Below are 13,105 nucleotides of genomic sequence, written 5' to 3'. Positions count from 1 at the left end.
TGCTGCCATCAGAAAGCTGAAAATGAAAAGAGGGTGGACATTTCAGCAAGACAATGATCCCAAACCCAAACAAGGCCAAGAAAACAATGAAGTGGTTTCAAAGAAAGAAAATCAAGTTGCTTGAATGGTCCAGGCAAGCACCTGACCTAAATCCCATAGAAAATTTATGGAGAGAACTGAAGATCAAAGTTCATAAAAGAGGCTCAAGGAACCTTCAAGATTTAAAGACCATTTGTGTGGAAGAATGGGCCAGAATCACTCCTGAGCATTGCAGACGACTGGTCTCTCCATACAAATGGTGTCTAGAAGCTGTAATCACCAACAAAGGCTTTTCTACAAAGTATTACATAAAGTCTGTTAAATACTTATTCTCTGTGTCATTTTTCTTTATTTATTATGACTCAACTTGTATACTTAAATGTTGTGATTTCTTGGGGTGGGGGTACTGTCATGACTTTGGTCTTATCGGCCGCCTTTTTCTGTGTTGTTCTGTTTTGACAGGTCAACACGTGCACTGTCCTTGTGGCGTTTTCCCCTCCCACCTTGTTATCTCCTAATCTCATAAATTGTTTCTCACCTGGTCCTTGTTTTCTACCTCTCTTGCTGCTATTTTTTTCGTGTATTTTTGCTGTCAGCACTTCCGCATATTCTAGTCTAGATAAAGCTCTATAAAGTTAAATTGGCCACTATTATAAATAAACACTAGACACTTGATTGGTCTTGGAAATAATTTTTTTTATTTATGGTCTTGAATTGAGTCATGTGTGGACCCTGTTTTGATCTTATTTTGATTATTATAGAAATTAAACTTTAAAAGGACATTGTTATAATGTACTAATATTTTACTCGCAAATGTGTTTAGTCTTGATATTGATGGTAGCACTGCATGCAATTCCTTCTTTTGCTGATGTAAAAATTATTTATGGTGTTTATGGTATTTGCTAGTGTTGGCTGGTTTTAGAAAAGTTGTGGGCAGTTTTCATCTGGTCAGGCTGAGAGACATTAAACTCGTTTAGATAGGTTGTATCATATACGGTACAAAATTGAGCACTTCTCAATGTCACAGATGTACATTCTCATACTGTCATACAACGTCTGTAACTTTTAAGTACGTAACATATGATATTTAAAATTATAGTTGATCAGTTTGGATGATTACCAGTTTTGGTTAACTAGTGAGACAACAAATAGGAAAGGGATGTAAGGGGGATTTTGTTATATCTATAAAAAACGAAGCCCAGCAACGAGTGGACAAAATGTAATGGAGGCTGCATTTCTTTGCACCAGCTTTAGAGAAAAGGAAGGAAATGGCATCATCCACTTTTTAAAAATGACCCTCACTTTTTTAACGCAATGCTGCAACGTTTTTGTTAGAGAACTTTTGTATAGAGATCTTCATTCTCTGAAGCGGGACTGAGATGTGAACATTATTATTTTTACTGTAGATTTTCTGAGCAAACATCTAAGCAAATATTTGATGTATTATTTATGTCAGATATACACAATAGTAAAAGCATGGACTTTAACTTTGCACTCGTATCACTGATCCTACTGATAAACATTCAAGGTAAGACATTTATTGTTTTAATAGTATTTATTTGCTTTAAAAATGAATGAGAATTAATATGTAAAAACCTGTTAATGTAAAGCCATATTAATTGAAATGTAAGGGTGGTGGGAGTACTAATGTATTTCATCCTGTATATGGTAAATGGATGGGAAATGGACTGCATTTATATAGCGCTTTTAACAGACCTATGGCCATCCAAAGCACTTTACGATCAGCCCTTACATTCACCCATTCACTCACACATTCAAACACCGACGGCAGTATCAGCCATGCAAGGCACCAGCCAGCTCGGGATTAAACCACCAAACTTCTGGTTTGTAGACAACCTACATGAACCACTAGGCCACTGCCGCCCGTATATAAAGACCACCTGCTTCCTTATGAACATAATTTGATACTTGGATCATTAACAAAATGACTCAACTTGAAGGTATAAAGATGTTGTTGTCTCAATAAAGTTTTTTTCCCCAAGGCTCTTTAACATCAACATACAGCTTACCATTTACGTGTGAATACAACAATATTTGTGCAGTGAGGGAGACCAATGTGACACTGAAGTGTTTTTACTCAAACATCAACATCAAAACTGGATTCTGGTTCAGCCCGAAACAGAGAACAAACTGGAGAAACAAAGATGAACCTGAAGATTTGACTTTAGATTCAGATTACTCAGGACGATTGAATCAGCAGATCACAATCTTCCGTTCATATCTCACAATATTTAATCTGAGAGAGAGCGACAGTGGAGAATATCAGCTCATGATCATTATGAAGGATGGAGTTAAACATCTCAGCTCAGTCACAGTCAATCTAACAGTCACAGGTACATTTACATTCTCATCAGTCCAGTTCAGATTATCTTCATTTGTAAATGTTTTTCTGTGTTTTTCTTTATTCAGTCCTGCAGGTGAGGAAACACCAGAACAAACTTACCTGTGATACCTCCTGCCCTTTATCTACAAGAGTTTGTGCTTTAGTGGGATCAACAGTAGATATTCACTCTTCATACTCACATCCTACTGGAGATACAGTAGAGAAAACATACTGGCATTTACCAAACAATAATACTTTGGATCTGCGTGATGTTCATCAGTTTGCTGGTCGTGTGGAGTATATCAACAACACACTGAAAATCAAAGACATCAACATGAGCGACTCTGGTGAATATCGATTCAGGATCATCACTAACACAAACTCTTACTCTGGTTCACCTGGAGTCATTCTCACTGTTACAGGTAACTGCTCATAATGAAAACTACATATGGAAAACCAAAGTTGGTTATAGCCTGCTCTCATTGGTGTCATTGGTTGAAGTCAAAATACTGATATTGACAAATTGATAAAATATTTTTAGATACACAGGTGATAAGCAGCCCAGTCACTGTGTCAGAGAGAGGAAAAGTGATATTAAGCTGTTCAACCAAATGCACTCTGGATAGCAAACATACTTACATCTGGTATAAGAATGGACAAAAGGTAACAGATGGATTGAGATTATTAAACAAGCTGTACCTGGACTCGATCAACAGTGAGGAGATACAAGAGTATTCATGTAGTGTAGGAGGTAACACAACATCTCATCATACATCTGACTTTAAAGCAACACCAAAGAGTTTTTGCTCTTTGCTCCCCCTACAGGTTAGAAGCGTAATTGTCCATTACCCACTGTCATAAATACTGAGGCATAGCTGGCTCTGATTGGATTGTAGGTCTGCCGTAAAGCAAGTTTTTGTAGTATTCACTCGGACTACAGGACCGCTACCCGACGGTTGGAAACTTCTTTAGTGCGGTTTTGGCCGATAGAAGGCTGCAAAGCGAATGTGAAAGTGCTGTTCACCCTGTTTAGAGTGGATGAACGACTGAAACTGTTTTGGAAGCGTTATTTTAAGGTAAAAAAAACTCTTTGGTGTTGCTTTAATGAAAGACGTTTCCAGATGTTGAAATATCTAAGGACAGAAATTTTGTGTTTGATTTCTGTAGTTGCTCTTGGATTACATCTTAGTGTCGTTCAGCGACTTGCAAAAATGTTCGGCTCAATGAGTGTGATTGATTACATTTTTACAGTTTTCAGTGCCAGCCCGAGCCTCTTGGGGGCCCTAAGCAGAATTTGCAAACATTTATAAAAAGAACAAAGTTGCACATTAAAGGGATAGTTCACCCAAAAATGAAAATTCTGTCATCATTTACTCACTATCATGTTTTTACAAACCTGTATAAAAGGAAGATATTTTGAGAAATGTTTGTAACCAAACCGTTTGTGGACCCCATTCACTTCTAAAGTAGGAAAAAATAGTACTATGGAAGTAAATGGGGTCCACGAATGGTTTGGCTACAAATATTTCTCAAAGTTTGTGTTCATCAGAACAAAGAATTTTATATTTTAAAGGTTTGTAACAACATGAGAGTGATGAAATGATGACAGAATTTTCATTTTTGGGTGAACTATCCCTTTAAGTAAGGGCTAAAATTAGCATTAGGTACAGAAATCAAATCAAATGAATCATAATACTGTCTTTATTGTATAAATTAAATATAATTATTATTTTTTTAAGCTACAGAAGTGACTTTCTCTTTGTCTTAGGTTGTTTGATTAACATTAATGACACAGACTTAAGTAGGTTAATTGATGTTACTGTCTCTTTAAGAGAAGTACGGACTTGGTTTCTGCCTACAATATATAACCTAAGACATAAACAAATGTTTTTATTGGAAAAAGAAATTTGTGGAGATCATTTTGTTTGTATGTGCCCTGTCAAGAACAGAAAGATTTTACGTTTGCTTGCTTTCTGAAACGCGTCTCTCCATGTGTGCACTTAAACACACACACAGACAGACAGAGAGACAGACGGAGGACAAATTACAAACCGCGCAGCATAAAAACGTTACGTTGTTTTTTAGTGCTCTATTCCTCAAATGTATGTTAATGGACTACAGTATGACCCACATTAGCACAACTTTCTCTGAAGTTTAAACATCAAGTGTTCTGATCTCTGAAAGGCATAGTGAGGATCACCTCTGACTGGAGCTGGACCGGACACATTCAACCGCATGTGCGTCCAGAGAGCTGCTCACTTTAGCGCCTTTTTTCCCTATTTAAATTTGCGTATTAATAAATATATAAATATCTCTTTACATAATTATTATTTTTGTCTATTTAAAAGCTATAATTTTGTTATTTTACTAACCCAATGACTCCTCAGGCATAGACTACAGTCTTTAAAATAGCATATATGCATTAGTTATATTTTCAATTTAATTTATAGAGCAATTCCCGCAAAGATTTTAGGTTAACTATAGCTAGTGATATCGATGATATCGTCCATCGGCACAACCCTAATGCAAACATACCTTTATCTTGCTCTTTTTTTCTCCTCCTCTGTCCTTTTCTTCTTTCTCTATTCGGCACCAGAGGGATACATCCTTTTTTGTGACATGGCTTATCATTTATTATAGTGACGTGCACTTGCGCGCCGGGCCGAATTGTCAATGCACGTGAGGTGTCTATATTGTGCATGACTCAAACGCTAGCACTGCAGACACACAGCAGTTGTCTGCAAATCAGAATTTTCTTGTCTTGAATTATTCATTTAAATTCATTCATTAATATTACTTGTTTAAGTTATTTAATTGTAAAAAAAAAAAAACGGTGGCCAGGGGGCCCCTAAGCTGCCGCCTCAGGCCGGCCCTGACAGTTTTTTGTAATTAATCACACGAAACTTAGAAACAAAATGTAAATAATTGCTTTTTTGATGAATTTACATGTTCTTTAATTATCAGTTTATTCATGAGTGTCATTAAAGTTGAGTCTCTTATGTTTTTGTGTTTAGATGAATCAGTGGAAATCTCAGCGTCTGAACATTTTTTCATCTTTCTGATTGTGTTTGTGGTTCAAATATTCATTATAGCAGCCATCTGGGTGTGGTGAGTAAAATAATAATGGTGAAAAATTCATAATTTGGAATTAATACAGTACTGAAGAATTTAGTATTAAATATTAAAATATGGTCCCACAGGTTTTGGACTAATCTGAAAAAACAAATAAAGCACAAAAACGAAAAGGTGAGAATTTTGACTAACATCTTTAATGTAATTACATAGCTAAAATTAGTTAATAATCAAGTGTTATCTATTTCTTATAATATTTATCTGTTTTTTATAGACTCCAACATCTATTATGTTTTGATGCACATCTGCTGTGCCTCGAACAGAACCGGTGATGTGAACTGAATGATAAAGTGATATCATATACTGTACATGAATAATAATAAATGCTAAGTTTGCATAATCTGCATACAATAATTCTGTGTTAAAATCTTTTGTTTAGTAAAATAATTCATCAGGTTTTCTATGTACTGTATAGACTGTTTCATCGGGCGCACGTGCAGTGATGCAATAAAGGGGGTCGCACCCCGGACGCGCAGCTCAGTGTCGCAGCGCTTTGAGTCGCGTCTAAGACAACTCGGAGGTATCGTAAACCGGAAATGCAGCTTAAATAGTGCAAGCTTCGTCAGATAGCGTCTACTTCAAAATGCAAAATATACGTTAGCAGCCAATGTTAATCGTTAATGATTTGGGACAAATATGATGTTATTTACTGTTAAACTATGTGAGTGGCGCTCTGTTGCGTGACAGGGATTTGAGCAACTTCCTGAATCGTAGCTGGGCGGTGCGGACAGGCGCCACCTGTCGGCGCCGGTGTGCGTATACTCACAGAAAACAATGTGTGCGATTTTTTCCGAACGGCGCGCTGCTGAGCTGCGCGTCTGGTGTGCGACCTCCTTAAGCATCTGATCCGAAATTTACTTCCGGTTATGGTTTCGTTTGTTTAATGGTCTGACTAGTTGCTGAAACTGAACTCTTAAACAAATACCTCGTCGAAAATAACAAATGTTTTGGGTTCCTATGTAATCTACGTGTTGTTTATTTTGCTTGTTATATAAATATACTACTTTAAAAGGACTTTGTTGTTATTTATTCTTTGCAGAGTTTACCGGAAGTATCGTGATGACCAAAAAAGCCGCGTGTTTATGTTGTTACTGCTGAAACCATCTATAGTCTACTACACATTTAATATGATAAACTCTTAACCACAGCACAGCTCTTGTCTTTCAGTAAAGTCATAAACAGTGGCGGCTGGTGACTGCTCTTCCGAGGGGCCCAAATTAAAAATATGTGTTTGGAGTATAATGTGTGTTACTTGCGTTTTCAAAATATGTGTTGTAAAAGGTTGCGTCATGTTAACCATGTGCATCACATGTTTTGTCAAAAAAAGTGAATGCTGCATATGCGTTTATGATAAAAGAGACGCTCACGTTCACAAAATACACGCAAGACACTCCCTTAAAGGGATAGTTCGGCCAAAAACTATATTAAACCCATGATTTACTCACCCCCAAGCTGTCCGAGTTGCATATGTCCATCGTTTTTCAGACAAACACATTTTCGGATATTTTAGAAATTTTTTTAGATCTTTCAGTTGATTTAATGTGAAGTCACGGGGCCCACGCTCTTCAAGTCCAAAAAAGTGCGTCCATCCTTCACAAAATAAATCCAAACGGCTCCAGGATGATAAACAAAGGTCTTCTGAGGGTAATCCGCGCGGTGTTGTTGTAGAAATATCCATATTTAAAACTTTATTAAAGTAAATAACTACCTTCCGGTAGCGCTGCCATCTTAGACTCCTCTGTATTCAGGAGAGAGTATTAGCGTAGTGTACGCACTTTTCTTAGTGATGTATGACAAATTCGGAGGGCGGGGGCACAGAGCAGCAGCAGAGTAGCCTCCGTAGACTGCGTAAGCTCTCATCTTTGTTTATCATCCTGGAGCCGTTTGGATTTATTTTGTGAAGGATGGACGCACTTTTTTGGACTTGAAGGTCCCCGTAACTTCACATTTAATCAACTAAAAGATCTAAAACATTTTCTAAAATATCCGAAAATGTGTTTGTCTGAAAAACGATGGACATATGCAACTCGGACAGCTTGGGGGTGAGTAAATCATGGGTTTAATATCATTTTTGGCCGAACTATCCCTTTAACAGTAAATTCTGTTTATGCATGAGATTCTGTGAGTATCTGGCACTTTTATTATAAGGCACTTATTTTGACAAGACACGTGATGCACATAGGATCACTTGACACGCCAAACACATATTTTGAAAAAAGGAACCACAAACATGACGGGCTACATAAATGTTGTGACAAACTTCGCATCGAGCGCCCTCGAAAAAAGAAGTCACCCGCCCCCACTGGTCATTAATATTGTCAGTATTTCAGAAATATTTATTTCACACAGTCTAATAAACATGAGATTTGTTTCTTAAGATGTACTTCTTAAATCTTCCAAAAATAAACACATTTTTGTGTAGAAACTGCTTTTCAGATGTTCCTGCTCTAAAGTATAAATAATTATTTTTAAAAGGTTACAAAAGTTATGTTTGTTTGTTTGTTTTTAATTTTTGTTGGTAAATGAAAAAGTCAATAAACCTGTACTGTAAATCATTAAACTAATAAATGTGAATGTATAAAATAAAGATTTGAGGAGCTCAGATGCAAAGGCCGCTAAATGGCACCTCAAAAATGAAATAATGATATTTACCGAATGCTCTTGCATCAATTATATATGTTTAAACCACGGGTATATTGAATGCTAAATTCTGATTGTCTAAGAAATGTTCCATGGGTGTTGTTTATTTTTAAATATCTGCACACTCCCACTCAAGCGATATTGCTTAATCATCATATATCTTCACTTTAAATCCATTTAATCCCAGCCTCAGGCCATTTAGAAATATGGCTTTGTTGGCAAAATCAGCTAAATGCCACCTACATTTTTCAGCAAAGTCCTTACTCTAGATTCTAACTCCGAAGCATTAGATCAACACATAAGATTCGTTATTCGTAAAGGTCCGAAGTTTTGTAAAGTTATACATTTGCCCACTATTATTCCCAAATTCCCAAAACTAATTTATGAGTGTTTATGGTATTTGCTGATCTCTTAGATTGGTCTGTTGTTGTTGGCAGTTTTCATCTGGTCAGGCTAAGAAACATCAAACTGGTTTAGACTGGGTTTATGTTTATCAGATGCTGTATTTTACTTAGTGTGTGATGTACGGTTGTATCCTATAGTGAGAACTACTGTCACAGATGTACAATACTACACTGCCATACAATGACTGTAACTTTTATTTACGTAACATATGTGATTTAAAATTATAGTTGATAGATCATCAGCTTGAAGATTACCAGTTTTGGTTTACGGCTGAGTCAACAAACAGGAAAGGGATGTAAAGGGGATTTTGTTATATTTATAAAAACGATGCCCAGCAACGAGTAGACAACAAGTGAAGGAGGCTACGTTTCTTTGCACCAGCTTAAGAGAAAAGGAAGGAACTGACTTCATCTAGATCATCTACTTTTTTAAAAATGACCATTACATAACACAGTGCTGCAACTTTTTTGTTAGAGAACTTTTTTGAAGAGATCTTCATCATTTGAAGTGGGACTGAGATGTGAACATTATTATTTTTACTGTAGATTTCCTGAGCAAACATAAGCAACTATTTGATTTGTTATTTATGTCAGATATACACAATAGGAAAAGCATGGAGTTTAACTTTGCATTCCTATTACTGATCCTACTGATAAACATTCAAGGTAAGACATTGTTTTAATATAAATCAGGGATGCCAACTTGTCACCTTTCGACAAAATTTGCTCTTTTAGAGCCAAAATAGGTCACTAGTGTGAATCGTATAGATCCATAAAGTTTTTCAAATTGGGGGTGGGGTGGTCTTGGATGACTGGTCAGGATTAGGTGACACAGGTCACGTTACGAGTAGTATCCCGAAAGGGGCGCCTTCAGCATTGTCCTCCAGTTAAAACACAACTGCAGTCTGTTATGTAGCCTATGTTTTTTATTCGCTCCAGGCTCTTACTTGGTGTTTCGAATCTGTTTACATGATGATAGCATATTTAATGTCAAGTCCTTAAACTTTAAACTTCGCTTTGTGTACATGACTCAGCCTTCGCTCCGCGCAGGGTTTTAACCAGGGGTGGAGCTAGGACAAAGATTTGGGGGCTTAGCCCAAATCTAAGGGTTCCAAGGAATGGTCCCCTGAGTTTATTTTAACCATTAATGGCTGCTTTATAATTTTTAATCTAAGTGTTTTCTATATTATCATTCTAAAACTGTAACATAACATATTTTGACAATGAAACTTTAACTTCTCTTATCCAAAAATAGGCAAAATATGTTTGCTATAATCCAGTAACTATAAAGTTACATAAAAAGGTAGATTAGGAATTTGGAATAAACAGCATCACTAATCTTGAAGCCTATTTTGTTACTGGATGAATAATTATCAGCTGGGTTAATAAATTGACTGTTTTAGGTAAGGGATAATGTAGAGGCAGCCGGTAGTTATCGGGAAATAAGCCCCGACAGTGTGATAAGGACCCGTCGCGAAGAGGAGGGTCTTGTATCACACTTAAGGGGCTTATTTCCCAATAACTACCGCCTGCCTCTACATTATCCCGCTTATTACACGGCTACTTGCCACATAAGAAAAAAACTGGACATGAATATGAATTTGAAACTTTTATTGGCATATTTGTTTTAAATTAACATTTTTATCCTTACGCGAAACTTTGCACAGATGCATAAAATGATCGTAATACCTTATTAAGATCCTCTGCTTCATACTTGTCTGTCTCCATTTTTTTCGCTTTTAGCCAGTCTTTGAGAAGTTATAATGCCCATTCTGTATTTTTTTGTGTGTTGGCTTCGTAGCTGTTATGCTCTATTTTGTCAAGTTCAGTCTCAGTAAGCACTCTGTTTCTTGTCGTTGTTCGTTCTTCTATCCACTGTTTAAATGTTTTAGATTTTTCCGTACATGTGGTTGTCCAGTGTTTGTCACAAGATGGCGCCAAACAGTAATCTTTATTGGCACAGATCGATTTTTATCGTACAAGTAGTACCGGCAATGCGTTATTACTTTGGAGCGGTTATTATTTGAAAAGAACGAACCTGCAAATGTCTCAACTGACCAATCAGAATCAAGCATTCCAGAGAGCTGTGTAATAAGACAGAGTAAGGGACTGCAAAGCAGATTTATGCCTTGTCCACATGCAAACAGGTATTTTATAACCGGTACTTTTTTACACGATTCAGTCATTCGTACACATGGGAACGCAGTATCAGGGCACTGAAACCGAACATTTTGGAAAACCCCTGGATTTTCAGAAACGCCGGTTTCAATGTTGTTGTATAGACAGTAAAACTGGAGTTTTTGCTTTTGATTAAGGCTCCTGATTGGCCAACGTGGCTTTACGATTAGGGTTATATCACCGCCTGCTGATGTGGCATGCTCTTGACAGAGCTTGATTGGGTGTTTATGCATTAAAGGGGTCCAATGCTCTTTTGGCTCACTGTCACAAGCAGATTCTGTAACATTTTATTTGGTTGATTTGTCTCATTTTGTTTTTATTTATTTTGATGCACTTTATTTCACATGCACTTTAATAAAATGTTGGACCTATTCTATATGTTCTTGGCTTTTATATAGTGCCTGAACTGATTCCCCATTATGAAAGCAATATCCTGTAGCACAGTTTGTTTCAAGGGTGTGTGTGGAGGGGGTTTGGTTGCCTTGTGCCTTTGTTAAATTTTTAACCCTGATGAGTTGGCATCCCTGATTAATTCTTATTAATTTAAAACAAATCAGTAATAAGTAAAAGCCTGTTTATGTAAAGCCATATAAGTCGAAATGTAAGTGTGGTGGGATTTGCCTTACGGCTCTAACAAACACTAATGTATTTTATCCAAGATTTTATCTTATGAACATACTTTGATACTTACCTGTAACAAAATGACTCATCTTGAAGGTGAAAAAATTTTGTGGTCTTAATGAAGCTCATTTTCCCTAGGGTTTCTAACATCAACATACAACATACTAGTAAAGTGTGAACCCCAAAACATTTGTGCAGTGAGGGAGACCAATGTGACACTGAAGTGTTTTTACTCAAACATCAACATCAAATCTGGATTCTGGTACAGCCATAAACAGAAAACAAACTGGAGAAACAAAAATGAACCTGAAGATTTGACTTTAGATTCAGATTACTCAGGACGAGTGAAACGGGAGATCAAAAACTTCAGTTCATTTCTCACAATATCTGATCTGAGAGAGAGAGACAGTGGAGAATATCAGCTCATGTTCATTATGAAGGATGGAGTTAAACATCTCAGCTCAGTCACAGTCAATCTAACAGTCACAGGTACATTTACATTCTCATCAGTGCAGTTCACATTATCTTCATTTGTAAATGTTTTTCTGTGTTTTTCTTTATTCAGTCCTGCAGGTGAGGAAACACCAGAACAAACTTACCTGTGATACCTCCTGCCCTTTAACATCAAAACCTCAACACATCTACTGGAAAAAAGATGGACGATATATAGAAGAAAGTGAATCTAAACTGTTTTCTTTGTCATCTGCTGCCTACTCCTGTTTTCTACGTCCAGACTTCAAAATCTCTTCTGATCCTTTGTGTAAGTGTGACATTTACTTACGTACGTATGAACACACATTTCTATTACATTACTGTTTTATAAACATGTTCATATTAGGGATGGGCACGAGTACTCGATTGCTCGAGTACTCGAATGTGGCATCGATGATCGATCACGAAAACGATGATCATGTGGGTTTATTTATTTATTTATTGTGGATATGGTGGCATTTGGATGTCTGGTTAGCGTTACAAGCGCATGTGGTAGTAAAGACTGGGTCTGAAGATGCGTGTTGAACATCGTGTCGAGCTACGCAGACCGACGTATGACATCAGTAACTTTACCATGCGTGATTCAAAAACAAACAGACAATTCCACGCAACTGCGCTACAGCAACCCGCCGATCCTGTGAAGCCGGCCACAACTCACATCACTGAGGCACTATGGTTTAAAAGGATGCCGTGATTTTCGGAAATACAGTCAGTCAGGTGCAAAATGTACAGCGCCGTCAAAAGTTCAATGGGTTATCATCTCATATTTAAACATCAAATGTCAAGAGATACCAGAGAGCCATATGAGCATTAACATTACATCTTGACTGAGGTAGGGAACGACACGACACAGCTAAACGCTAAAATTATAGCAAAACACTTAAAGCTTCTTAATGTTATGAAGCTTGAGCTTTGACAGGACGTGTTTAAAAGTGCGCTGTTTATGATGCAGTTAAACTTTCTTTTTTTAGATAACTTAGTTGAAAACTTAGTTAAAGTCTTGCATTTTATGCAGATAGATGCACGTTGTACATGTTGTATAAAGGCTTACCATAGAGTGCGTCATATAGAAAGCAGTTTGTGCTTATTAACCCTTTAGTTTCACTTCATCACGCAGCTTTTCCTGTTAGAGGTTTCTGTTAAAAACATTGAATTCATTAAAAATCTAATATGTGTTCATTGTTCTGTCATAGTTTCTTCGAATTAAGTTTTATTTGAGTGTTTTTAATAAAAACATTTTAATTTTTACCATGAC

Source organism: Paramisgurnus dabryanus, chromosome 24 (assembly GCF_030506205.2).
Source record: "Paramisgurnus dabryanus chromosome 24, PD_genome_1.1, whole genome shotgun sequence".
In the NCBI taxonomy this organism is placed as follows: Eukaryota; Metazoa; Chordata; class Actinopteri; order Cypriniformes; family Cobitidae; genus Paramisgurnus; species Paramisgurnus dabryanus.
The sequence above is the reverse complement of the archived record's forward strand: the minus strand, read 5'-3'. Positions refer to the sequence as shown.